The following is a 22,360-nucleotide window of genomic DNA, read 5'->3' on the forward strand; positions in this document are numbered from 1 at the left end:
TCCTCAGCCTCTCCCACTTGGACCCCCACAGGAAATAAAAGATGGCGCGTTCCAGATCTAAAAGCACTCTTCGTGGTGGGATAAAAACAGAACTGATTAATAAAAGCAAAGGTAAAATCACTGCTTTAATGATTAAAACCTTTCCTTCCATTGTCAGTCTTCTAAGTCCCCAGTACCCTAGTCTCTGTCTAACTTTCCCTACCACGTCTGGCCAGTTTCCTTTTCCTCCCCCCTCCCTGTCAAATTTAACCCCCAGTATTTTTTGGTCAGTCTGGGTCACAGTCAAGGGGAGTCCTGTCGTCTCGGTCGCTGTCCACGGTCCGTAAGTTTGGGCTTGAGTCTTATCTCGGTTAAGCTTTGACCCAGAGGCCTGTCCGAACCAGTCAGTCAAGTCCAGTGTCCTGTTGACAGATAAAAGGTCAGTACATAAAATGTTAAAATCGTCCATATATATTGCACATTTGGTGGTCAATCCCCCGCTCCCCGGGATTGCCACCCCATTGATTCTTTGGTCCCTTCTCAAGATCTGTGCCAACGGCTCTATACAGGTCACGTAGAGGAGGGCTGATAACGGACAACCCTGACGGACACCGCAGTGTATGTTAACTGCTTTTGTTAGATGCCCATTAACAACAAATCTGCTGGTAATGTCCCGGTACAGCAATCCCACCCAAGCTATAAACCTTTCTGGAAACCCCATTTTTTGCAGTACCTGGAAAAGGTACTGGTGCGAGATCCGATCAAAGGCTTTCTCAAAATCTAAATTTAGGACTACTAGCCGGATATTTCTGTCTCTCGCATAACAGATGGTGTCTCGGATCAGTACGAGGCTGTCGGTGATCTTCCTCCCCGGGATGGCACAGGCTTGATCCGGGTGAATCACCTCCTCTAAAACCAGGGACATACGAGCAGATAAAAGTTTACTAAAAAGTTTGCAGTCAAGATTTAAGAGGGTGATAGGTCTCCAGTTTTTCAGTTCAGTCCTGTCATTTTTTTTGTATAGTAGAGTCACTATCCCTGCTCTAAAACTGTCAGGTAGTCTGTCTAGTCCTTCGAAATCCATAAAAACAGAAAGTAGGTCCGGTGCTAAAATGTCCCAAAAAGTCAGATAAAAGTCCAAGGGAAGCCCGTCTTCTCCTGGGGACTTCCCTTTCTTAAAATTTTGTACACATTTATCTAACTCTAAAAGGGTAAAACCTTGGGTTAAAAGCACACTGTCCTTTACTGTTTTGTCAATGAATTTTAAAACCTCTGTCATGGTGTCTGTTTTAATATTTTTTTCTTTGTAAAGATCCCCGTAAAAGCTCTCTATAGTGTCTTTGATTTCTTCTGTTGTGTTTGCTGTGTACCCACTTTCTTTTTTTAGTTGTAAAATACCCCCCCCTTTGTTGACAATTTTCTTAAAAAAATATCTGGTACACTTTTCCCCTTCCTCGATCTCCCTTTCTTTACTTCTTAGAATGACACCCTTACTTTTAATGTCTGCTAAAACCGACATTTCTGTTTTGACTTGTTTAATATCTTCGCTAAAATCCATGCCCTGTTGCTGTAGTTTAAAATAGCGCTGTAGTCGCTTCTGCAGTCCCAGCATGCGTCTGTTTTCCTTATCTTTTTTCTTTTTACCTGCCTTTCTAAAAAAAGTCTGGGTCTTTCCCTTCACCATTTCCCACCAGTGTGCACGTGTGTCGTACAAGTCTTGAAGGGTCTGCCACTCTTTATACTGCTCCCTGAACTGGCTAACTAACTCCCTATCCTCTAACAGGGAGCAGTTGAGCTTCCACAGACCACTTCCTGTTGTCAAACCCGAAAAAGGTGAGAGGGTGCAGGAGAGCATTATGTGATCAGAGAAGAAAACAGGGGTCAATCTAGCATCGGTTGGCGGGCAGTCCCTTGTAAAAATATAGTCTATGCGAGAGGCTCTGTTGCCGTCACCACTGAACCAGGTGAAGCCTTCCTCTCCGGGATGCATGATTTTAAAACAGTCTTAGAGTTTAAAATCCCTGCATAAACCCTGCAATAAACACGATGTTTTATCAATTTTAAAATCCTCCCCTGCCCCCTTCCTATCCTTGCTGGATAAAACACAGTTAAAATCCCCTCCTACCACTAGCGGTGCCCTACCCAGCAAGTGGGACTGCAGGTCTTCTAAAAGGTCATACCTGTCGTTTCTGTCGTTAAAACCATAAATATTTAGTACGTTAAAATCCTTTCCCATGTACGTCAGATGTGCTAAAAGTGCCCGCCCGTCTCTCACCACAGTGCTGCCCTTCACCAGAATAGAGGGGTTTTGAATTAAAATGGCCACTCCATCGTTCCTGTTTTCATTTGATCCGCTCCATATGGATTCTTGTGGCCACTTCTCCTCCCATTCCCTGTAGTGTTTTAAAAACGGTATGGCACACTCCTGGAGTAAAAACACATCTGCATTAAAAGCACTCAGAAAGGATAAAACTGTTGTAGCTCTAACTCCTGACCTCACACTTCTCACATTGAGGGTGGAAATGATGAGGGTCATGTGTATTATGTTTAAAACAACAGGCATGACAGTTTAAAAGAATTGAAATAACAGGGTTAAAAACCTAAAAGAGAAATGCAGCTAACCAAATAATTGTGAATGCAGCTCTTCCTTTCCCTTTATGGGGGAAAGGGGAGGGGTCTGAGCTCCATTCCCTTTCCGGACTCTGGCAGCTGGTCTTGGGGGTAATGCCGCGTTCAGTACTGAGTCCTTGGGGGTTGATTGCAGAGCTACATTTAAAAAGGAGACCTGGTTTGGAGAACTGGAGGGGAAGACTCTGGACTCCTCCACAGACGAGCTGTCTGAGGGGTACACAGCTCTCCCCCGCTTCCCTGAGGCTCCAGGAGTCTCAGGGGACAGTTCTGAAGCAGGCCTCTTGATTTGCTGGGCATCGGGGGGGGGGCCATCATTTCCAGTTCCGCTCTCTGCCTGCATTGCCTCCTCTCCCTCAGCACTCTCCATTTGTGGGGCAATAACAGGCCCCTCCCCCTCTCCCGCCTCACCTGATCCCTCTCCTCCAACCACAGGATTTGGCGGGAGATTTGAATTTTCTAGCCCAGCCTTTTCAATTTGCTCTCCAACTGCCTCCCTTTGTCCACCATCTTGTTCCTCATTCTCGGCCTTCTTGTTAGCCTTTAGCTTGTTGGCAAAGGATTTTGGGCAATCTCTGAAGATATGATTTGACTCTCCACAAAGATTACACTTTCTGCCATTTGGACACTGCTCAAAAGCATGCCCAATTTCTCTACACTTCCCACAAACAATTTTTTGGCACGCTTCTACCAGGTGCCCATGCTCACCACACTTGCGGCAGAGCTTGGGTTGTCCCTGGTAGTGAATGTAGCCTCTGTTGTCTCCCAGAACTATCATTGATGGCAGATGTTTCAGGCCCTGGTAGCCCTGGGGGTCCTGCCATTGTTGAATGGGGACCCTCCAGGCGCAAGTCCAAATGCCATCCTCATCTCTCACTTTGGTAGCCTGGCCCTTAACAGTGCAATATCTTCCCAGCCACAAACAAATGTCATCTGCATTCACTGTCTCATTGAACATTCTGACAATAACCACTTTTGAGGCATTGTCAGTCAGTTTCTCTACATTGAAAGAACAGATGATAAGAACAAATACTACACTTGATCTTAGCCAAAAGGCCGAGAAGCGATAACCCCTGGCCGTTGGCAGCACAAGGCCGCCCCTCCGGTCCGGTCCGTCCTCGTCGGGGTGTCACAGTATTTTGCCATAACAACTGCTGGTGCTTAGCACCTCCGCCCACGGAGTCTCTGGTGTACTTGTTGACCTAGTTTTCTATTTCCTTGCACAACGGTACAGGGCTCAGCCAAAGTGCTAAGCCCGCCAAAAATACCTTTAACTCTTTGGTGTTACTCTCCACGGAAGTCTTTAGTAAAAGGCGAAAGACTTATGCGTTATGAAGAGAAACCAGAGTAAGTACAGCCTCCGGCCACAAGAGCAGCCAAAGACCCTAGTCGTCTCGGTCAACAGCTTCACGGTGCTCCCCGTTTGGCTAGCTGCATAGCAAAGTACAGGCCACGCCTTTGCTGGCACTCCACCCCGCCTTCTCAGGAGCTTAATCCAATCCGATGACCCGGAAACTCATGCGTAGCCATTGCGCGCAGGCTCCTAGAGCCACTGCAATGACTGGTCAATCCCCCGTGCTCAAAATCACTGGTCTTGTTGTGTTAAAGTGCGCAAAGCTTGAGGGGAACAGGCCGCGCTTGTTTGTACAGCATGTCTACCCGTCGGGGCAATTGAACCCTTGTCCCCTGCGCAACAAGTAGGAAGATTGGCCACTGTACTAAGCAGGAGCACACTCTTTCACACCCTGAATAAGCTACCGGTGAGAATAGATTAGCTAAGGCAAACGGGGAGAAAACGCAGCACAGGCTGCTTTGACCAATTTCGAGGCGCACAAAAGCGCCGTCCACTTTGTTCTTGGTCTTTCGGTCAAATTAGGTATGACTTGCAGACTGGCTTTCCATGTTTTCAAACGTTGCTTTTCCACAGAGTGAGAGAAGGGTGCACCGTTCCCAGCGGCACTGCAATACCGGGTCGATGCGTGGAGCGAACGGAGCAAGCCCCTTTTTCAACTCCTGGTTCTAAAAATCCGTTTAATATGTTGTCCCCTTATAGAGGACGTATCAGATATTAAACTGATAAGAACAGATTTTTTCGTTCGAAAAAATTTATTGACACTTTTTTCAAAAAGTCGTACACTGTTTACAATCATAAAATCCTTCACAAACACACATCTTTTCAAAATACAACAAACAAATAAATATGAATACTCTGTAAAACCACGTTCCTTTGTTTAAAACAATAAAAGCAATTGTTTTAAAGTGGATTACAGATAAGATAACGTTGTATTAAAAGTTGTGGAAAATAAATAAATAAATGAATAAATAAATAATTGTCTCTGTGTATATCAGTGTACATTCGTTGTGCAGGGGCGGGATGAGTCCCTAACAAGGATCAACTCATCCCGCTCTCCCGAACAGCTTTGGGTCTCTCGGAACCTGTTCCTGGTGCTCAGAGGGGACCCTCTCCCTTCTGCTCCTTCCCACCTGCCACACCCGGAGAGCCAGGCCGCCGCTGCCTTGACCCTTTATTTGTGTGGCTCCGGCTCCCACGTCCGAATGGGCACAGAGGCGATTCTTCTTTGTGGCTGCGTCCTAGGCCTGCCGCCTGCAGCGACGGCTGCTTGCACCGCCGCTGTGGCCATCTGGATCGCAGCCACGGGGGGGATCTGCATGTGCTTCCTTACCAGCAGGTTTCTGGAGGTCCATATGGCGTCTTTGATGGCGGCCAGGGTGAGCCACTGTTTGGCAAAGTCTGCTGGTAATGTTTGTTCCTGGCCCACCCCGTACAGCACTAGCTGTGCTGTCAGGACCTCCCCTGCTGGTAAGTACGGGAATTTTAGGGAGCCGGCCATTGCCCACTGGTCTACAGCAGCGCTGCACTCCCAGAGCAGATGCCTCACCGACTCAGGTGCGCCACACCCCGGTCGGGGGCAAGTTGAGAGCGTTGACATGCCCCGGGAGTGCATTACGGACCTGACTGGGAGGATCTCATGAGCCACCATCCACGACAGGTCCCGGAGTCTGTTCGGGAGGGCGGGATGGTTTACGTTGCGCCAAACTGTTGAGGACTCACCTATTGTGAGCCCGCGCACTGGATACATTGATTCCCGCTCCTGCACAACAGAGAGAAGAGAGCGATGGTGGGTTAAAATAGACAGCTCCTCTTGCTCTAGTTTAAAATGCTTTAAGAATTTCCGGATAAAAGCGTAGGCCGGTGGCAGATTAAAAGACACAGGTACTCTAAGATCAACGGGTAAAACTTTTAGGTGTCTGAGGTAGGACCCCATCCAGAATCGTGCCATTGCTGTCGTTTTGTCATCTCTGGATGGGGCTGTGGCGTAGGTGATGTGCAGGGTGCTGTATCGGCTTCCTAAAAACTGGTGTAGGTCCGGGACTCCCTTTCCTCCTTTCTCTTTCGGCTTTTTCATCACCTCTCTCCTCAGCCTCTCCCACTTGGACCCCCACAGGAAATAAAAGATGGCGCGTTCCAGATCTAAAAGCACTCTTCGTGGTGGGATAAAAACAGAACTGATTAATAAAAGCAAAGGTAAAATCACTGCTTTAATGATTAAAACCTTTCCTTCCATTGTCAGTCTTCTAAGTCCCCAGTACCCTAGTCTCTGTCTAACTTTCCCTACCACGTCTGGCCAGTTTCCTTTTCCTCCCCCCTCCCTGTCAAATTTAACCCCCAGTATTTTTTGGTCAGTCTGGGTCACAGTCAAGGGGAGTCCTGTCGTCTCGGTCGCTGTCCACGGTCCGTAAGTTTGGGCTTGAGTCTTATCTCGGTTAAGCTTTGACCCAGAGGCCTGTCCGAACCAGTCAGTCAAGTCCAGTGTCCTGTTGACAGATAAAAGGTCAGTACATAAAATGTTAAAATCGTCCATATATATTGCACATTTGGTGGTCAATCCCCCGCTCCCCGGGATTGCCACCCCATTGATTCTTTGGTCCCTTCTCAAGATCTGTGCCAACGGCTCTATACAGGTCACGTAGAGGAGGGCTGATAACGGACAACCCTGACGGACACCGCAGTGTATGTTAACTGCTTTTGTTAGATGCCCATTAACAACAAATCTGCTGGTAATGTCCCGGTACAGCAATCCCACCCAAGCTATAAACCTTTCTGGAAACCCCATTTTTTGCAGTACCTGGAAAAGGTACTGGTGCGAGATCCGATCAAAGGCTTTCTCAAAATCTAAATTTAGGACTACTAGCCGGATATTTCTGTCTCTCGCATAACAGATGGTGTCTCGGATCAGTACGAGGCTGTCGGTGATCTTCCTCCCCGGGATGGCACAGGCTTGATCCGGGTGAATCACCTCCTCTAAAACCAGGGACATACGAGCAGATAAAAGTTTACTAAAAAGTTTGCAGTCAAGATTTAAGAGGGTGATAGGTCTCCAGTTTTTCAGTTCAGTCCTGTCATTTTTTTTGTATAGTAGAGTCACTATCCCTGCTCTAAAACTGTCAGGTAGTCTGTCTAGTCCTTCGAAATCCATAAAAACAGAAAGTAGGTCCGGTGCTAAAATGTCCCAAAAAGTCAGATAAAAGTCCAAGGGAAGCCCGTCTTCTCCTGGGGACTTCCCTTTCTTAAAATTTTGTACACATTTATCTAACTCTAAAAGGGTAAAACCTTGGGTTAAAAGCACACTGTCCTTTACTGTTTTGTCAATGAATTTTAAAACCTCTGTCATGGTGTCTGTTTTAATATTTTTTTCTTTGTAAAGATCCCCGTAAAAGCTCTCTATAGTGTCTTTGATTTCTTCTGTTGTGTTTGCTGTGTACCCACTTTCTTTTTTTAGTTGTAAAATACCCCCCCCTTTGTTGACAATTTTCTTAAAAAAATATCTGGTACACTTTTCCCCTTCCTCGATCTCCCTTTCTTTACTTCTTAGAATGACACCCTTACTTTTAATGTCTGCTAAAACCGACATTTCTGTTTTGACTTGTTTAATATCTTCGCTAAAATCCATGCCCTGTTGCTGTAGTTTAAAATAGCGCTGTAGTCGCTTCTGCAGTCCCAGCATGCGTCTGTTTTCCTTATCTTTTTTCTTTTTACCTGCCTTTCTAAAAAAAGTCTGGGTCTTTCCCTTCACCATTTCCCACCAGTGTGCACGTGTGTCGTACAAGTCTTGAAGGGTCTGCCACTCTTTATACTGCTCCCTGAACTGGCTAACTAACTCCCTATCCTCTAACAGGGAGCAGTTGAGCTTCCACAGACCACTTCCTGTTGTCAAACCCGAAAAAGGTGAGAGGGTGCAGGAGAGCATTATGTGATCAGAGAAGAAAACAGGGGTCAATCTAGCATCGGTTGGCGGGCAGTCCCTTGTAAAAATATAGTCTATGCGAGAGGCTCTGTTGCCGTCACCACTGAACCAGGTGAAGCCTTCCTCTCCGGGATGCATGATTTTAAAACAGTCTTAGAGTTTAAAATCCCTGCATAAACCCTGCAATAAACACGATGTTTTATCAATTTTAAAATCCTCCCCTGCCCCCTTCCTATCCTTGCTGGATAAAACACAGTTAAAATCCCCTCCTACCACTAGCGGTGCCCTACCCAGCAAGTGGGACTGCAGGTCTTCTAAAAGGTCATACCTGTCGTTTCTGTCGTTAAAACCATAAATATTTAGTACGTTAAAATCCTTTCCCATGTACGTCAGATGTGCTAAAAGTGCCCGCCCGTCTCTCACCACAGTGCTGCCCTTCACCAGAATAGAGGGGTTTTGAATTAAAATGGCCACTCCATCGTTCCTGTTTTCATTTGATCCGCTCCATATGGATTCTTGTGGCCACTTCTCCTCCCATTCCCTGTAGTGTTTTAAAAACGGTATGGCACACTCCTGGAGTAAAAACACATCTGCATTAAAAGCACTCAGAAAGGATAAAACTGTTGTAGCTCTAACTCCTGACCTCACACTTCTCACATTGAGGGTGGAAATGATGAGGGTCATGTGTATTATGTTTAAAACAACAGGCATGACAGTTTAAAAGAATTGAAATAACAGGGTTAAAAACCTAAAAGAGAAATGCAGCTAACCAAATAATTGTGAATGCAGCTCTTCCTTTCCCTTTATGGGGGAAAGGGGAGGGGTCTGAGCTCCATTCCCTTTCCGGACTCTGGCAGCTGGTCTTGGGGGTAATGCCGCGTTCAGTACTGAGTCCTTGGGGGTTGATTGCAGAGCTACATTTAAAAAGGAGACCTGGTTTGGAGAACTGGAGGGGAAGACTCTGGACTCCTCCACAGACGAGCTGTCTGAGGGGTACACAGCTCTCCCCCGCTTCCCTGAGGCTCCAGGAGTCTCAGGGGACAGTTCTGAAGCAGGCCTCTTGATTTGCTGGGCATCGGGGGGGGGGCCATCATTTCCAGTTCCGCTCTCTGCCTGCATTGCCTCCTCTCCCTCAGCACTCTCCATTTGTGGGGCAATAACAGGCCCCTCCCCCTCTCCCGCCTCACCTGATCCCTCTCCTCCAACCACAGGATTTGGCGGGAGATTTGAATTTTCTAGCCCAGCCTTTTCAATTTGCTCTCCAACTGCCTCCCTTTGTCCACCATCTTGTTCCTCATTCTCGGCCTTCTTGTTAGCCTTTAGCTTGTTGGCAAAGGATTTTGGGCAATCTCTGAAGATATGATTTGACTCTCCACAAAGATTACACTTTCTGCCATTTGGACACTGCTCAAAAGCATGCCCAATTTCTCTACACTTCCCACAAACAATTTTTTGGCACGCTTCTACCAGGTGCCCATGCTCACCACACTTGCGGCAGAGCTTGGGTTGTCCCTGGTAGTGAATGTAGCCTCTGTTGTCTCCCAGAACTATCATTGATGGCAGATGTTTCAGGCCCTGGTAGCCCTGGGGGTCCTGCCATTGTTGAATGGGGACCCTCCAGGCGCAAGTCCAAATGCCATCCTCATCTCTCACTTTGGTAGCCTGGCCCTTAACAGTGCAATATCTTCCCAGCCACAAACAAATGTCATCTGCATTCACTGTCTCATTGAACATTCTGACAATAACCACTTTTGAGGCATTGTCAGTCAGTTTCTCTACATTGAAAGAACAGATGATAAGAACAAATTTTTTTTCTTTCGAAAAAATTTATTGACACTTTTTTCATAAAGTCGTACACTGTTTACAATCATAAAATCCTTCACAAACACACATCTTTTCAAAATACAACAAACAAATAAATATGAATACTCTGTAAAAACACGTTCCTTTGTTTAAAACAATAAAAGCAATTGTTTTAAAGTGGATTACAGATAAGATAACGTTGTATTAAAAGTTGTGGAAAATAAATAAATAAATGAATAAATAAATAATTGTCTCTGTGTATATCAGTGTACATTCGTTGTGCAGGGGCGGGATGAGTCCCTAACAAGGATCAACTCATCCCGCTCTCCCCAACAGCTTTGGGTCTCTCGGAACCTGTTCCTGGTGCTCAGAGGGGACCCTCTCCCTTCTGCTCCTTCCCACCTGCCACACCCGGAGAGCCAGGCCGCCGCTGCCTTGACCCTTTATTTGTGTGGCTCCGGCTCCCACGTCCGAATGGGCACAGAGGCGATTCTTCTTTGTGGCTGCGTCCTAGGCCTGCCGCCTGCAGCGACGGCTGCTTGCACCGCCGCTGTGGCCATCTGGATCGCAGCCACGGGGGGGATCTGCATGTGCTTCCTTACCAGCAGGTTTCTGGAGGTCCATATGGCGTCTTTGATGGCGGCCAGGGTGAGCCACTGTTTGGCAAAGTCTGCTGGTAATGTTTGTTCCTGGCCCACCCCGTACAGCACTAGCTGTGCTGTCAGGACCTCCCCTGCTGGTAAGTACGGGAATTTTAGGGAGCCGGCCATTGCCCACTGGTCTACAGCAGCGCTGCACTCCCAGAGCAGATGCCTCACCGACTCAGGTGCGCCACACCCCGGTCGGGGGCAAGTTGAGAGCGTTGACATGCCCCGGGAGTGCATTACGGACCTGACTGGGAGGATCTCATGAGCCACCATCCACGACAGGTCCCGGAGTCTGTTCGGGAGGGCGGGATGGTTTACGTTGCGCCAAACTGTTGAGGACTCACCTATTGTGAGCCCGCGCACTGGATACATTGATTCCCGCTCCTGCACAACAGAGAGAAGAGAGCGATGGTGGGTTAAAATAGACAGCTCCTCTTGCTCTAGTTTAAAATGCTTTAAGAATTTCCGGATAAAAGCGTAGGCCGGTGGCAGATTAAAAGACACAGGTACTCTAAGATCAATGGGTAAAACTTTTAGGTGTCTGAGGTAGGACCCCATCCAGAATCGTGCCATTGCTGTCGTTTTGTCATCTCTGGATGGGGCTGTGGCGTAGGTGATGTGCAGGGTGCTGTATCGGCTTCCTAAAAACTGGTGTAGGTCCGGGACTCCCTTTCCTCCTTTCTCTTTCGGCTTTTTCATCACCTCTCTCCTCAGCCTCTCCCACTTGGACCCCCACAGGAAATAAAAGATGGCGCGTTCCAGATCTAAAAGCACTCTTCGTGGTGGGATAAAAACAGAACTGATTAATAAAAGCAAAGGTAAAATCACTGCTTTAATGATTAAAACCTTTCCTTCCATTGTCAGTCTTCTAAGTCCCCAGTACCCTAGTCTCTGTCTAACTTTCCCTACCACGTCTGGCCAGTTTCCTTTTCCTCCCCCCTCCCTGTCAAATTTAACCCCCAGTATTTTTTGGTCAGTCTGGGTCACAGTCAAGGGGAGTCCTGTCGTCTCGGTCGCTGTCCACGGTCCGTAAGTTTGGGCTTGAGTCTTATCTCGGTTAAGCTTTGACCCAGAGGCCTGTCCGAACCAGTCAGTCAAGTCCAGTGTCCTGTTGACAGATAAAAGGTCAGTACATAAAATGTTAAAATCGTCCATATATATTGCACATTTGGTGGTCAATCCCCCGCTCCCCGGGATTGCCACCCCATTGATTCTTTGGTCCCTTCTCAAGATCTGTGCCAACGGCTCTATACAGGTCACGTAGAGGAGGGCTGATAACGGACAACCCTGACGGACACCGCAGTGTATGTTAACTGCTTTTGTTAGATGCCCATTAACAACAAATCTGCTGGTAATGTCCCGGTACAGCAATCCCACCCAAGCTATAAACCTTTCTGGAAACCCCATTTTTTGCAGTACCTGGAAAAGGTACTGGTGCGAGATCCGATCAAAGGCTTTCTCAAAATCTAAATTTAGGACTACTAGCCGGATGTTTCTGTCTCTCGCATAACAGATGGTGTCTCGGATCAGTACGAGGCTGTCGGTGATCTTCCTCCCCGGGATGGCACAGGCTTGATCCGGGTGAATCACCTCCTCTAAAACCAGGGACATACGAGCAGATAAAAGTTTACTAAAAAGTTTGCAGTCAAGATTTAAGAGGGTGATAGGTCTCCAGTTTTTCAGTTCAGTCCTGTCATTTTTTTTGTATAGTAGAGTCACTATCCCTGCTCTAAAACTGTCAGGTAGTCTGTCTAGTCCTTCGAAATCCATAAAAACAGAAAGTAGGTCCGGTGCTAAAATGTCCCAAAAAGTCAGATAAAAGTCCAAGGGAAGCCCGTCTTCTCCTGGGGACTTCCCTTTCTTAAAATTTTGTACACATTTATCTAACTCTAAAAGGGTAAAACCTTGGGTTAAAAGCACACTGTCCTTTACTGTTTTGTCAATGAATTTTAAAACCTCTGTCATGGTGTCTGTTTTAATATTTTTTTCTTTGTAAAGATCCCCGTAAAAGCTCTCTATAGTGTCTTTGATTTCTTCTGTTGTGTTTGCTGTGTACCCACTTTCTTTTTTTAGTTGTAAAATACCCCCCCCTTTGTTGACAATTTTCTTAAAAAAATATCTGGTACACTTTTCCCCTTCCTCGATCTCCCTTTCTTTACTTCTTAGAATGACACCCTTACTTTTAATGTCTGCTAAAACCGACATTTCTGTTTTGACTTGTTTAATATCTTCGCTAAAATCCATGCCCTGTTGCTGTAGTTTAAAATAGCGCTGTAGTCGCTTCTGCAGTCCCAGCATGCGTCTGTTTTCCTTATCTTTTTTCTTTTTACCTGCCTTTCTAAAAAAAGTCTGGGTCTTTCCCTTCACCATTTCCCACCAGTGTGCACGTGTGTCGTACAAGTCTTGAAGGGTCTGCCACTCTTTATACTGCTCCCTGAACTGGCTAACTAACTCCCTATCCTCTAACAGGGAGCAGTTGAGCTTCCACAGACCACTTCCTGTTGTCAAACCCGAAAAAGGTGAGAGGGTGCAGGAGAGCATTATGTGATCAGAGAAGAAAACAGGGGTCAATCTAGCATCGGTTGGCGGGCAGTCCCTTGTAAAAATATAGTCTATGCGAGAGGCTCTGTTGCCGTCACCACTGAACCAGGTGAAGCCTTCCTCTCCGGGATGCATGATTTTAAAACAGTCTTGGAGTTTAAAATCCCTGCATAAACCCTGCAATAAACACGATGTTTTATCAATTTTAAAATCCTCCCCTGCCCCCTTCCTATCCTTGCTGGATAAAACACAGTTAAAATCCCCTCCTACCACTAGCGGTGCCCTACCCAGCAAGTGGGACTGCAGGTCTTCTAAAAGGTCATACCTGTCGTTTCTGTCGTTAAAACCATAAATATTTAGTACGTTAAAATCCTTTCCCATGTACGTCAGATGTGCTAAAAGTGCCCGCCCGTCTCTCACCACAGTGCTGCCCTTCACCAGAATAGAGGGGTTTTTAATTAAAATGGCCACTCCATCGTTCCTGTTTTCATTTGATCCGCTCCATATGGATTCTTGTGGCCACTTCTCCTCCCATTCCCTGTAGTGTTTTAAAAACGGTATGGCACACTCCTGGAGTAAAAACACATCTGCATTAAAAGCACTCAGAAAGGATAAAACTGTTGTGGCTCTAACTCCTGACCTCACACTTCTCACATTGAGGGTGGAAATGATGAGGGTCATGTGTATTATGTTTAAAACAACAGGCATGACAGTTTAAAAGAATTGAAATAACAGGGTTAAAAACCTAAAAGAGAAATGCAGCTAACCAAATAATTGTGAATGCAGCTCTTCCTTTCCCTTTATGGGGGAAAGGGGAGGGGTCTGAGCTCCATTCCCTTTCCGGACTCTGGCAGCTGGTCTTGGGGGTAATGCCGCGTTCAGTACTGAGTCCTTGGGGGTTGATTGCAGAGCTACATTTAAAAAGGAGACCTGGTTTGGAGAACTGGAGGGGAAGACTCTGGACTCCTCCACAGACGAGCTGTCTGAGGGGTACACAGCTCTCCCCCGCTTCCCTGAGGCTCCAGGAGTCTCAGGGGACAGTTCTGAAGCAGGCCTCTTGATTTGCTGGGCATCGGGGAGGGGGCCATCATTTCCAGTTCCGCTCTCTGCCTGCATTGCCTCCTCTCCCTCAGCACTCTCCATTTGTGGGGCAATAACAGGCCCCTCCCCCTCTCCCGCCTCACCTGATCCCTCTCCTCCAACCACAGGATTTGGCGGGAGATTTGAATTTTCTAGCCCAGCCTTTTCAATTTGCTCTCCAACTGCCTCCCTTTGTCCACCATCTTGTTCCTCATTCTCGGCCTTCTTGTTAGCCTTTAGCTTGTTGGCAAAGGATTTTGGGCAATCTCTGAAGATATGATTTGACTCTCCACAAAGATTACACTTTCTGCCATTTGGACACTGCTCAAAAGCATGCCCAATTTCTCTACACTTCCCACAAACAATTTTTTGGCACGCTTCTACCAGGTGCCCATGCTCACCACACTTGCGGCAGAGCTTGGGTTGTCCCTGGTAGTGAATGTAGCCTCTGTTGTCTCCCAGAACTATCATTGATGGCAGATGTTTCAGGCCCTGGTAGCCCTGGGGGTCCTGCCATTGTTGAATGGGGACCCTCCAGGCGCAAGTCCAAATGCCATCCTCATCTCTCACTTTGGTAGCCTGGCCCTTAACAGTGCAATATCTTCCCAGCCACAAACAAATGTCATCTGCATTCACTGTCTCATTGAACATTCTGACAATAACCACTTTTGAGGCATTGTCAGTCAGTTTCTCTACATTGAAAGCAGAAAACTGGGTTTTTACCTTTTCAAAGCGTGTCCAAAATTCTCTATGCACAATCGCGGATCCGAAACTTACATCGAATCCTTTGTTGAAGGGAAGGGTCAAAATACAATTCAAGTCCTTTGCCGTGAAACCTAATGCCTTTTGTATGAGCTTCCTGGAGAAGTCCATTCTGGACATCTCCAGGAGCCTGCCATCTTTTTCTTTAAACTTAAAACGCACGCTGTGGTGCCTCCGCATGCCGGCATGGCCAGCCGACATGGTGGGGACACCACACGTTAAGAACAATTAAGAAAACTAAACCACCACGTACAAAAACCAAAGAACTAAAAACAGGGCTAAAAAGGAGAATAAAACAGTGAAATCACTCCTAAAAGGTGAAATACAAAACACTTACCTTTTCTCGGGTGGTTTGGTCTTGGTGAAGGTCTCACAGAGGGCAGGCAAGCAAAGACTCTGAGCCGATGAATTCCTGTTGGTGAAAGAAATACAACCACAAAAAATTGTAATATTTTTCACTTTAGGAATAAAAATATTATCCTCCCAAGTGTGGGTAACAATCAATGCCACAAACAGGCAAGAATTTTTACCACCAGCAGGAGGCGATCGCAGTCTTAGCCAAAAGGCCGAGAAGCGATAACCCCTGGCCGTTGGCAGCACAAGGCCGCCCCTCCGGTCCGGTCCGTCCTCGTCGGGGTGTCACAGTATTTTGCCATAACAACTGCTGGTGCTTAGCACCTCCGCCCACGGAGTCTCTGGTGTACTTGTTGACCTAGTTTTCTATTTCCTTGCACAACGGTACAGGGCTCAGCCAAAGTGCTAAGCCCGCCAAAAATACCTTTAACTCTTTGGTGTTACTCTCCACGGAAGTCTTTAGTAAAAGGCGAAAGACTTATGCGTTATGAAGAGAAACCAGAGTAAGTACAGCCTCCGGCCACAAGAGCAGCCAAAGACCCTAGTCGTCTCGGTCAACAGCTTCACGGTGCTCCCCGTTTGGCTAGCTGCATAGCAAAGTACAGGCCACGCCTTTGCTGGCACTCCACCCCGCCTTCTCAGGAGCTTAATCCAATCCGATGACCCGGAAACTCATGCGTAGCCATTGCGCGCAGGCTCCTAGAGCCACTGCAATGACTGGTCAATCCCCCGTGCTCAAAATCACTGGTCTTGTTGTGTTAAAGTGCGCAAAGCTTGAGGGGAACAGGCCGCGCTTGTTTGTACAGCATGTCTACCCGTCGGGGCAATTGAACCCTTGTCCCCTGCGCAACAAGTAGGAAGATTGGCCACTGTACTAAGCAGGAGCACACTCTTTCACACCCTGAATAAGCTACCGGTGAGAATAGATTAGCTAAGGCAAACGGGGAGAAAACGCAGCACAGGCTGCTTTGACCAATTTCGAGGCGCACAAAAGCGCCGTCCACTTTGTTCTTGGTCTTTCGGTCAAATTAGGTATGACTTGCAGACTGGCTTTCCATGTTTTCAAACGTTGCTTTTCCACAGAGTGAGAGAAGGGTGCACCGTTCCCAGCGGCACTGCAATACCGGGTCGATGCGTGGAGCGAACGGAGCAAGCCCCTTTTTCAACTCCTGGTTCTAAAAATCCGTTTAATATGTTGTCCCCTTATAGAGGACGTATCAGATATTAAACTGATAAGAACAGATTTTTTCGTTCGAAAAAATTTATTGACACTTTTTTCAAAAAGTCGTACACTGTTTACAATCATAAAATCCTTCACAAACACACATCTTTTCAAAATACAACAAACAAATAAATATGAATACTCTGTAAAACCACGTTCCTTTGTTTAAAACAATAAAAGCAATTGTTTTAAAGTGGATTACAGATAAGATAACGTTGTATTAAAAGTTGTGGAAAATAAATAAATAAATGAATAAATAAATAATTGTCTCTGTGTATATCAGTGTACATTCGTTGTGCAGGGGCGGGATGAGTCCCTAACAAGGATCAACTCATCCCGCTCTCCCGAACAGCTTTGGGTCTCTCGGAACCTGTTCCTGGTGCTCAGAGGGGACCCTCTCCCTTCTGCTCCTTCCCACCTGCCACACCCGGAGAGCCAGGCCGCCGCTGCCTTGACCCTTTATTTGTGTGGCTCCGGCTCCCACGTCCGAATGGGCACAGAGGCGATTCTTCTTTGTGGCTGCGTCCTAGGCCTGCCGCCTGCAGCGACGGCTGCTTGCACCGCCGCTGTGGCCATCTGGATCGCAGCCACGGGGGGGATCTGCATGTGCTTCCTTACCAGCAGGTTTCTGGAGGTCCATATGGCGTCTTTGATGGCGGCCAGGGTGAGCCACTGTTTGGCAAAGTCTGCTGGTAATGTTTGTTCCTGGCCCACCCCGTACAGCACTAGCTGTGCTGTCAGGACCTCCCCTGCTGGTAAGTACGGGAATTTTAGGGAGCCGGCCATTGCCCACTGGTCTACAGCAGCGCTGCACTCCCAGAGCAGATGCCTCACCGACTCAGGTGCGCCACACCCCGGTCGGGGGCAAGTTGAGAGCGTTGACATGCCCCGGGAGTGCATTACGGACCTGACTGGGAGGATCTCATGAGCCACCATCCACGACAGGTCCCGGAGTCTGTTCGGGAGGGCGGGATGGTTTACGTTGCGCCAAACTGTTGAGGACTCACCTATTGTGAGCCCGCGCACTGGATACATTGATTCCCGCTCCTGCACAACAGAGAGAAGAGAGCGATGGTGGGTTAAAATAGACAGCTCCTCTTGCTCTAGTTTAAAATGCTTTAAGAATTTCCGGATAAAAGCGTAGGCCGGTGGCAGATTAAAAGACACAGGTACTCTAAGATCAACGGGTAAAACTTTTAGGTGTCTGAGGTAGGACCCCATCCAGAATCGTGCCATTGCTGTCGTTTTGTCATCTCTGGATGGGGCTGTGGCGTAGGTGATGTGCAGGGTGCTGTATCGGCTTCCTAAAAACTGGTGTAGGTCCGGGACTCCCTTTCCTCCTTTCTCTTTCGGCTTTTTCATCACCTCTCTCCTCAGCCTCTCCCACTTGGACCCCCACAGGAAATAAAAGATGGCGCGTTCCAGATCTAAAAGCACTCTTCGTGGTGGGATAAAAACAGAACTGATTAATAAAAGCAAAGGTAAAATCACTGCTTTAATGATTAAAACCTTTCCTTCCATTGTCAGTCTTCTAAGTCCCCAGTACCCTAGTCTCTGTCTAACTTTCCCTACCACGTCTGGCCAGTTTCCTTTTCCTCCCCCCTCCCTGTCAAATTTAACCCCCAGTATTTTTTGGTCAGTCTGGGTCACAGTCAAGGGGAGTCCTGTCGTCTCGGTCGCTGTCCACGGTCCGTAAGTTTGGGCTTGAGTCTTATCTCGGTTAAGCTTTGACCCAGAGGCCTGTCCGAACCAGTCAGTCAAGTCCAGTGTCCTGTTGACAGATAAAAGGTCAGTACATAAAATGTTAAAATCGTCCATATATATTGCACATTTGGTGGTCAATCCCCCGCTCCCCGGGATTGCCACCCCATTGATTCTTTGGTCCCTTCTCAAGATCTGTGCCAACGGCTCTATACAGGTCACGTAGAGGAGGGCTGATAACGGACAACCCTGACGGACACCGCAGTGTATGTTAACTGCTTTTGTTAGATGCCCATTAACAACAAATCTGCTGGTAATGTCCCGGTACAGCAATCCCACCCAAGCTATAAACCTTTCTGGAAACCCCATTTTTTGCAGTACCTGGAAAAGGTACTGGTGCGAGATCCGATCAAAGGCTTTCTCAAAATCTAAATTTAGGACTACTAGCCGGATGTTTCTGTCTCTCGCATAACAGATGGTGTCTCGGATCAGTACGAGGCTGTCGGTGATCTTCCTCCCCGGGATGGCACAGGCTTGATCCGGGTGAATCACCTCCTCTAAAACCAGGGACATACGAGCAGATAAAAGTTTACTAAAAAGTTTGCAGTCAAGATTTAAGAGGGTGATAGGTCTCCAGTTTTTCAGTTCAGTCCTGTCATTTTTTTTGTATAGTAGAGTCACTATCCCTGCTCTAAAACTGTCAGGTAGTCTGTCTAGTCCTTCGAAATCCATAAAAACAGAAAGTAGGTCCGGTGCTAAAATGTCCCAAAAAGTCAGATAAAAGTCCAAGGGAAGCCCGTCTTCTCCTGGGGACTTCCCTTTCTTAAAATTTTGTACACATTTATCTAACTCTAAAAGGGTAAAACCTTGGGTTAAAAGCACACTGTCCTTTACTGTTTTGTCAATGAATTTTAAAACCTCTGTCATGGTGTCTGTTTTAATATTTTTTTCTTTGTAAAGATCCCCGTAAAAGCTCTCTATAGTGTCTTTGATTTCTTCTGTTGTGTTTGCTGTGTACCCACTTTCTTTTTTTAGTTGTAAAATACCCCCCCCTTTGTTGACAATTTTCTTAAAAAAATATCTGGTACACTTTTCCCCTTCCTCGATCTCCCTTTCTTTACTTCTTAGAATGACACCCTTACTTTTAATGTCTGCTAAAACCGACATTTCTGTTTTGACTTGTTTAATATCTTCGCTAAAATCCATGCCCTGTTGCTGTAGTTTAAAATAGCGCTGTAGTCGCTTCTGCAGTCCCAGCATGCGTCTGTTTTCCTTATCTTTTTTCTTTTTACCTGCCTTTCTAAAAAAAGTCTGGGTCTTTCCCTTCACCATTTCCCACCAGTGTGCACGTGTGTCGTACAAGTCTTGAAGGGTCTGCCACTCTTTATACTGCTCCCTGAACTGGCTAACTAACTCCCTATCCTCTAACAGGGAGCAGTTGAGCTTCCACAGACCACTTCCTGTTGTCAAACCCGAAAAAGGTGAGAGGGTGCAGGAGAGCATTATGTGATCAGAGAAGAAAACAGGGGTCAATCTAGCATCGGTTGGCGGGCAGTCCCTTGTAAAAATATAGTCTATGCGAGAGGCTCTGTTGCCGTCACCACTGAACCAGGTGAAGCCTTCCTCTCCGGGATGCATGATTTTAAAACAGTCTTGGAGTTTAAAATCCCTGCATAAACCCTGCAATAAACACGATGTTTTATCAATTTTAAAATCCTCCCCTGCCCCCTTCCTATCCTTGCTGGATAAAACACAGTTAAAATCCCCTCCTACCACTAGCGGTGCCCTACCCAGCAAGTGGGACTGCAGGTCTTCTAAAAGGTCATACCTGTCGTTTCTGTCGTTAAAACCATAAATATTTAGTACGTTAAAATCCTTTCCCATGTACGTCAGATGTGCTAAAAGTGCCCGCCCGTCTCTCACCACAGTGCTGCCCTTCACCAGAATAGAGGGGTTTTGAATTAAAATGGCCACTCCATCGTTCCTGTTTTCATTTGATCCGCTCCATATGGATTCTTGTGGCCACTTCTCCTCCCATTCCCTGTAGTGTTTTAAAAACGGTATGGCACACTCCTGGAGTAAAAACACATCTGCATTAAAAGCACTCAGAAAGGATAAAACTGTTGTGGCTCTAACTCCTGACCTCACACTTCTCACATTGAGGGTGGAAATGATGAGGGTCATGTGTATTATGTTTAAAACAACAGGCATGACAGTTTAAAAGAATTGAAATAACAGGGTTAAAAACCTAAAAGAGAAATGCAGCTAACCAAATAATTGTGAATGCAGCTCTTCCTTTCCCTTTATGGGGGAAAGGGGAGGGGTCTGAGCTCCATTCCCTTTCCGGACTCTGGCAGCTGGTCTTGGGGGTAATGCCGCGTTCAGTACTGAGTCCTTGGGGGTTGATTGCAGAGCTACATTTAAAAAGGAGACCTGGTTTGGAGAACTGGAGGGGAAGACTCTGGACTCCTCCACAGACGAGCTGTCTGAGGGGTACACAGCTCTCCCCCGCTTCCCTGAGGCTCCAGGAGTCTCAGGGGACAGTTCTGAAGCAGGCCTCTTGATTTGCTGGGCATCGGGGAGGGGGCCATCATTTCCAGTTCCGCTCTCTGCCTGCATTGCCTCCTCTCCCTCAGCACTCTCCATTTGTGGGGCAATAACAGGCCCCTCCCCCTCTCCCGCCTCACCTGATCCCTCTCCTCCAACCACAGGATTTGGCGGGAGATTTGAATTTTCTAGCCCAGCCTTTTCAATTTGCTCTCCAACTGCCTCCCTTTGTCCACCATCTTGTTCCTCATTCTCGGCCTTCTTGTTAGCCTTTAGCTTGTTGGCAAAGGATTTTGGGCAATCTCTGAAGATATGATTTGACTCTCCACAAAGATTACACTTTCTGCCATTTGGACACTGCTCAAAAGCATGCCCAATTTCTCTACACTTCCCACAAACAATTTTTTGGCACGCTTCTACCAGGTGCCCATGCTCACCACACTTGCGGCAGAGCTTGGGTTGTCCCTGGTAGTGAATGTAGCCTCTGTTGTCTCCCAGAACTATCATTGATGGCAGATGTTTCAGGCCCTGGTAGCCCTGGGGGTCCTGCCATTGTTGAATGGGGACCCTCCAGGCGCAAGTCCAAATGCCATCCTCATCTCTCACTTTGGTAGCCTGGCCCTTAACAGTGCAATATCTTCCCAGCCACAAACAAATGTCATCTGCATTCACTGTCTCATTGAACATTCTGACAATAACCACTTTTGAGGCATTGTCAGTCAGTTTCTCTACATTGAAAGCAGAAAACTGGGTTTTTACCTTTTCAAAGCGTGTCCAAAATTCTCTATGCACAATCGCGGATCCGAAACTTACATCGAATCCTTTGTTGAAGGGAAGGGTCAAAATACAATTCAAGTCCTTTGCCGTGAAACCTAATGCCTTTTGTATGAGCTTCCTGGAGAAGTCCATTCTGGACATCTCCAGGAGCCTGCCATCTTTTTCTTTAAACTTAAAACGCACGCTGTGGTGCCTCCGCATGCCGGCATGGCCAGCCGACATGGTGGGGACACCACACGTTAAGAACAATTAAGAAAATTAAACCACCACGTACAAAAACCAAAGAACTAAAAACAGGGCTAAAAAGGAGAATAAAACAGTGAAATCACTCCTAAAAGGTGAAATACAAAACACTTACCTTTTCTCGGGTGGTTTGGTCTTGGTGAAGGTCTCACAGAGGGCAGGCAAGCAAAGACTCTGAGCCGATGAATTCCTGTTGGTGAAAGAAATACAACCACAAAAAATTGTAATATTTTTCACTTTAGGAATAAATATATTATCCTCCCAAGTGTGGGTAACAATCAATGCCACAAACAGGCAAGAATTTTTACCACCAGCAGGAGGCGATCGCAGTCTTAGCCAAAAGGCCGAGAAGCGACTGATAAGAACAGATACTACACTTGATCTTAGCCAAAAGGCCGAGAAGCGATAACCCCTGGCCGAGAAGCGATAACCCCTGGCCGTTGGCAGCACAAGGCCGCCCCTCCGGTCCGGTCCGTCCTCGTCGGGGTGTCACAGTATTTTGCCATAACAACTGCTGGTGCTTAGCACCTCCGCCCACGGAGTCTCTGGTGTACTTGTTGACCTAGTTTTCTATTTCCTTGCACAACGGTACAGGGCTCAGCCAAAGTGCTAAGCCCGCCAAAAATACCTTTAACTCTTTGGTGTTACTCTCCACGGAAGTCTTTAGTAAAAGGCGAAAGACTTATGCGTTATGAAGAGAAACCAGAGTAAGTACAGCCTCCGGCCACAAGAGCAGCCAAAGACCCTAGTCGTCTCGGTCAACAGCTTCACGGTGCTCCCCGTTTGGCTAGCTGCATAGCAAAGTACAG

General features: G+C 47.0%; 5 non-coding genes and 2 pseudogenes across 5 annotated transcripts; all 7 read right to left on the reverse strand.

Annotated features, from left to right (window-relative positions):
• Positions 1-3,559: 3,559 nt before the first annotated feature.
• Positions 3,560-3,675, reverse strand: LOC144538895 (U2 spliceosomal RNA; annotated as a pseudogene).
• A 167-nt stretch (positions 3,676-3,842) lies between these two features.
• Positions 3,843-3,958, reverse strand: LOC144538988 (U5 spliceosomal RNA). The gene has a single exon (XR_013504710.1). It is a non-coding gene; the product is annotated as a U5 spliceosomal RNA (small nuclear RNA).
• Positions 3,959-4,541: 583 nt separating this feature from the next.
• LOC144538844 (U2 spliceosomal RNA) lies at positions 4,542-4,726 on the reverse strand. The gene has a single exon (XR_013504623.1). It is a non-coding gene; the product is annotated as a U2 spliceosomal RNA (small nuclear RNA).
• A 10,726-nt stretch (positions 4,727-15,452) lies between these two features.
• On the reverse strand, positions 15,453-15,568 carry LOC144538989 (U5 spliceosomal RNA). Its single transcript, XR_013504711.1, has one exon. It is a non-coding gene; the product is annotated as a U5 spliceosomal RNA (small nuclear RNA).
• A 583-nt stretch (positions 15,569-16,151) lies between these two features.
• Positions 16,152-16,336, reverse strand: LOC144538845 (U2 spliceosomal RNA). Its single transcript, XR_013504624.1, has one exon. It is a non-coding gene; the product is annotated as a U2 spliceosomal RNA (small nuclear RNA).
• A 5,410-nt stretch (positions 16,337-21,746) lies between these two features.
• LOC144538879 (U2 spliceosomal RNA) lies at positions 21,747-21,958 on the reverse strand (annotated as a pseudogene).
• Positions 21,959-22,146: 188 nt separating this feature from the next.
• On the reverse strand, positions 22,147-22,262 carry LOC144538990 (U5 spliceosomal RNA). The gene has a single exon (XR_013504712.1). It is a non-coding gene; the product is annotated as a U5 spliceosomal RNA (small nuclear RNA).
• Between the last annotated feature and the right edge of the window lie 98 nt (positions 22,263-22,360).

The sequence above is a fragment of the Centroberyx gerrardi genome, chromosome 4 (assembly GCF_048128805.1).
Source record: "Centroberyx gerrardi isolate f3 chromosome 4, fCenGer3.hap1.cur.20231027, whole genome shotgun sequence".
In the NCBI taxonomy this organism is placed as follows: domain Eukaryota; kingdom Metazoa; phylum Chordata; class Actinopteri; order Beryciformes; family Berycidae; genus Centroberyx; species Centroberyx gerrardi.